General features: G+C 35.9%; 1 pseudogene; it reads right to left on the bottom strand.

Moving 5' to 3' along the window:
• Positions 1 to 1,573: 1,573 nt before the first annotated feature.
• On the bottom strand, positions 1,574 to 2,525 carry LOC141816245 (F-box protein FBW2-like; annotated as a pseudogene).
• Positions 2,526 to 5,179: the final 2,654 nt, after the last annotated feature.

Genomic DNA, 5,179 nt, shown 5'->3' with positions numbered 1-5,179 from the left:
AAGTAATGAGTCTCGAAATCACAAAGTTATTATTTGAGGGGATGATTAGTCGATTAGCGATGTCCTACCAATCGATTGTGCAGTCAACTAAACCTAAAATTAGAATGAACAAAATATTTTTGTTCAAACTCTGAATATAGATCTAGTCAACTAAAAGTAGCATTCTAGTTATTAACAAGACCATTTGACTAAAAGTAGCATTTTAGTTGACTAATAGCCAACTAGTCAATTAAAAATAATATTCTAGTCGAGTAAAGATATAGTTAGTAAATGACACGGTCTAGATCCAAATGAGGCGGTCTACATGGCAAATGCTAATCGACTAAGAATCAAATTATAATCAATTATGGCAAGTAGATGACTAAAGAACTAGCAAGTAGTCATATATAAGGTTATAAAAGCTAATCTCAAGGAGATTTCATAATAAAAGTTTGTTTCAATTTCAAGGAGAGTACGATTAAATTTCAAGACCGTCGTGAGCAAATTATAGCGATCTACAACAACTAAAAGTCATTCATCTTAGTAATTTTTTTTTATATTATTATTATTTGATTGTATTAGCTTTTATTATTATTATTTTTTGTATTGGTTGTAAAGAATAAAGACTGAAAGGGATTTCTTTATCTCTAGAAGGTATTTAAGTAAAAGAAAATATAGTGGTATTATCGGGGCAATACAGATATGTAAAGAGAACCGTGTATTTTAATCAAAGGGCAATACAGATGAGCTATCTTCTAGTCTCGACGAAGGGCTCTCAAGCATTCCAACAACTTCAAAAGGCAAGTCGAATGTCTTGCTAACTTGAAAGATCTCAGTTGAGTCTCATACACCTCAATTCCTCAACTCGACTTGGAAGGAGGGATTAATGAAACCTCGACTTAATGTTGAATGTACCTGCACTCTCTCTAACTTTAATAATGGTTTCTAGTACTTCAAGAAGAGCAAACTAATGGAGTTTTGGAGAGGGAGATCATGAGGCATTTTGTCAACGAGGAAGAGAAAATTTCGACTTCTCCCTGATCACCTCTCTCTCTCTCTCTCTCTCCCCTATTTTAGGCTTTATTTAACCTTTTATTAACCCAATAACTAGTTTTAGCATTTAATTTAAAATAAATTATAATCTGCATTATTACTCTTCTTGCTTGTCTTTTTATTTTTGAACTCATTGGCATCATAAAGTGATCACTTCGTTCATTATTTATTATAAAAAAACGTGATATTTTTTGGTTCATCTTTTTTTTAAAAAAAAATTACATTCTTTTAAATATTGATATTCTAAAAGTTTAAAAATAATTATCTGATCTAATAATAAATCAGCTAAATTCAGAACTTCCAATCAAATATCAAATTCTAAATCTACAAAGAGGAATGAGTGCTAAAAAACACAAGAATATCTATATAAAAAAATTTTAAATCTCAAAAAATTAAAATTATCAGTTGCAAAATTCCAAAACAGTAAAGAGTTCTTCATTCGTTCATTCATATTTTCAAAATAGGAACTAGTTCCTAAGAAGATCATGTAGCAAAATATTATAAACACGATTCCAGCCAGAAAAAATAATTGCTCCTTAATTCATGCTTCTTCTTCATCATCACTAGAAATCTCTATCACATCTTCAGAGGAATCATCATCCTCCAGGAAAATATGATTCACCCAAGGATCGAAGAAGGTTTCGATTCTCTGACACATCGACTCGACGTCGTCTGCCAGTCGAACGCACCAACAACCTCGGATATCAAGAAAGCCAAGCGCGGTGCAGTTGCTCAAGATCGCCACCAACCCTTTATCGCTGAACCTCCCGTACGAAAGCTCGAGATGTCGAAGCCCAACCATGGTGTTAGCTACGGCCATGGCTTCCCCTTCGTCCACCAGGGAAGAAGGTAAAGCGTCGTCGTCGGTTATCTCGGCGGCGGCATGTTTCTCCTCAGATCGACCAACGCCTTCCAGTCTTCCCCAGCACCTCGATGCCTTGGGCGGTGATGTTGGCGCAGTGACTAATGTCCAGCAAAGTGAGATTAGAAAATAGACTCTCATGCTTCTTCACCATTTTGTCAGTCACAAAACTCACTGCCATTTCCAGCACGCTAAGCGATCTGCTGCAACTGCAAAAATTATAGGGAGATTGATCGATCGCACACATAGAAGCATAGATTGTGGAATATAAACCAGAAGAGAAGAGGCAAAAGCGATACAACAATGCGGCGTGGGCGAATCCGGAGTCTCCGAGGTGGTAGACGGAGAGGCGTCGGATGGTGCCCTGCTCCGGCGCACGAGCTGGCGGACGACGAAATCGATGACGTCGGCGCGGTCGACGCGGCGGCACCAGCTTCCAAGCTGACGACGGACCAGCAGGCGGGCTCCGCGCAGTACGTCCCGCCAGGAGCGGCAGACGAACGACATCGTCCTCCGCGAGCTCGTCCGTCGGGATCAGTGCAAATATCGACGCGAGCACTTCCGGCGTCAGCTCCGCCCATTTGCTATCGCCCCCTCCGTTTCCGCCGCCGAGCAGACGCTGCTTCTGCATCGCTTTCCAGCAGCAGCTGAAACCACGAAGCTTTTGGAATCGTAACGGAGAGGCTCCGCCGGGCTGCCATCTGCCGACTCGTGTCCTAGGGCTGCTATCAACGGAAGCTGATGGAATTGTAAGAAATCGATGTCAATGCGCCTCGTAGCACATCCCACTGAATAATGACAGGCGTTCTGCTGTCTACGTCTTGGTGCTTCGCGAGGACGAAAAAACAGTTGCAATTGATAACATGTTATATAAATGATTTATTTCTTTAAACATAAATTAATATATTTATTTATTTATTTAAAAAAACTAAAACAGAGGCCCAAAAACTTCCACTTTATCGAGTCAGTCCAATTCTAAATGAGGCCTGCTTTTCCCACCATCACCGCACACCCTCCACTTCTTCTCTCTCCTCTTTCTAATGACCTTTTTATCCTTATTTATTTATTTATTTATTTTTTAATTTTTATTTAGTTTTATTTTTTAATTAATTTTATTAGCCCTCATATATTTTTATTTTTATTTAGTTTTATTTTTAATTAATTTAATTTATTATTTTTTCATCAATACGATATTTTTTTCAATTTTTTTCAATTTTTACTTAATTTTATTTTTTTAATCAATTTTATTTATTATTTTTTATCAATACCTTATTTTTAGAATTTTATATAAATTTTATTTTTAATCAATTTTGTTTATTATATTTTTTTAATTTTATATAAATTTTATTTTTTAATTAATTTTATTTAGTATTTTTTTCATAATACTTGTATTTTTTTTCAATTTATTATTTTTTAAATTTTATTTTTTTATTGATTTTATTTTTTTTATTAATCAGTTTTTTTCCATTTTTTTTATCAGTTTTATTTTTTTATATGTTTATAATCTTTTGTTTATTTTTAGTTATAAATTTTAGGAGTTATTATTTATAAAAATTTTTAAAAAGTATAAAATTAATTTAAATTAAAAAAACTAAATAATAAGCAAATTTAATTTAAAAAATAAAACTAAATAAAAATTAATTAAAATTAAAATATATATATATAAGTAAAATAAAATAAAAAATAAAGAAAAAAAGGGTATAAAAGTCATTTGAATAGGAGAGAGAGAGGAAGGGGGGGTGCGGTGGTAAGGGGGGTGGGAAAAGCAATTTGCTTCTAAATCAACCCAATGCTAAAACCGAACGGGTTACCAAACCCACAAAAGGGAACTTTCCTATTTAGGTCATTTCAAATTGTACTTTTTAGAATCCTCTCCGGTTCAGCCAGCTTGCCTTTCGTTGTAGATCATCTTCATCGGCCATTGTTTCTTTAGCTAGTGAAAACTTCTTCGGACCAAAGTACTACATGCATATGCTAATAGATAGGGAGACATTGGATCCCTTGTCGCAACCCCCGCCTACCACCTTCTGAAAAACCCAAAGGCCCCCATTGATGTTTAAAGAGAAGGTGGTGGCCGGCTGTCGAGACATTCTATGATCCAAGTTATGAACACGTGTGGGAACTGAAGTCCAGTGAGAACATCTTATAGGAAATCTCAATGCACTGAGTCAAAAGTCTTCTGTATGTCCACCTTTAGGATGCATTAAAAGATAGTCATTTCTTCATACAGTTTCTCAATAGTTCCTATGTGTGGCAAAAAAAAAAAAGGTGATAACACTCACCCCAAGCACCTCTACCATGATAAATCACGATACCAAATAGTTTCCTAGATGGAAGGAACTTATTCTCTAAGGGAATGAACTCCAAGGGATTCAAACCTTGCTCCTGTGTGATAATTCTACCACTCAAGTACCAACTCGACTACGCCCATTAAGGCAAACTCCTAGCCCATGTGGAGGTTGTCCATGTGGCAAAAGATGAAGACGCTCACCTTGGGCAACCCTCAATGTTGGCCCCATGATTTGAATGAAATAAATCACAGTGATCGAGCAACCACTTCAAATGAGAGGCATTTTTAGTCCGCAAGAGATTATTCCTTCTGAGATTTGATCCCCTGATCTCATGTGGTAATCTATCATCTAAATATCAATTCGATTATGTCCGAGGGACACATGTGAAGATTATCCATTGGTAGTAAAAAAAAAAAAAAAAAAGATGAAATCATCACTTTACGGCTCCTTGGACAGTTCCACACTTCTTGGAAATTAGGATAAATCATGAGGAACTTCGTCCAGCAATAATAACGCCTGCAAGGCCAATTGGCGTAATAATACATAATAGTCCACGAAGGATGATAAGTGGCCAATTGGCATGGATCAATAAGGCAGTGAATTACTGCATCTCAACAACTACTTCAACGCCATCCTCTAATATAATATATAGTGTGCTTCCCCCTCGTCATTCACGTACGACCAGAGCGCTAAAGTTGGACAACCCGATCGACCCATTTACAACTTCAATTTATCACCGTGTCCAAATCATGCATGATTCATTCATATATATATGTATGGGTGTCTGACTTACCACTGTATTAGGATTAGGATAAAAGTTCTCCATGATTTATCCTTAATTTGTTAAAGTACCTGGAGCCCTCTGCTCTGAAAAGACTTTTAAGTACTCAAAGGGAATAATATATATATATATACAGTAAATTAGTAAAATGAAAAATACACATTAGAGTAAATAATAACGACGGAATTGGATTAAGATTTTAGGGGTGATCCG

This window comes from Curcuma longa, unplaced genomic scaffold, assembly GCF_044706935.1.
Source record: "Curcuma longa cultivar G26 ecotype Majalengka, Jawa Barat unplaced genomic scaffold, ITB_CL_G26_1.1 contig_15375, whole genome shotgun sequence".
In the NCBI taxonomy this organism is placed as follows: Eukaryota; Viridiplantae; Streptophyta; class Magnoliopsida; order Zingiberales; family Zingiberaceae; genus Curcuma; species Curcuma longa.
The sequence above is the reverse complement of the archived record's forward strand: the minus strand, read 5'-3'. Positions and strand labels throughout refer to the sequence as shown.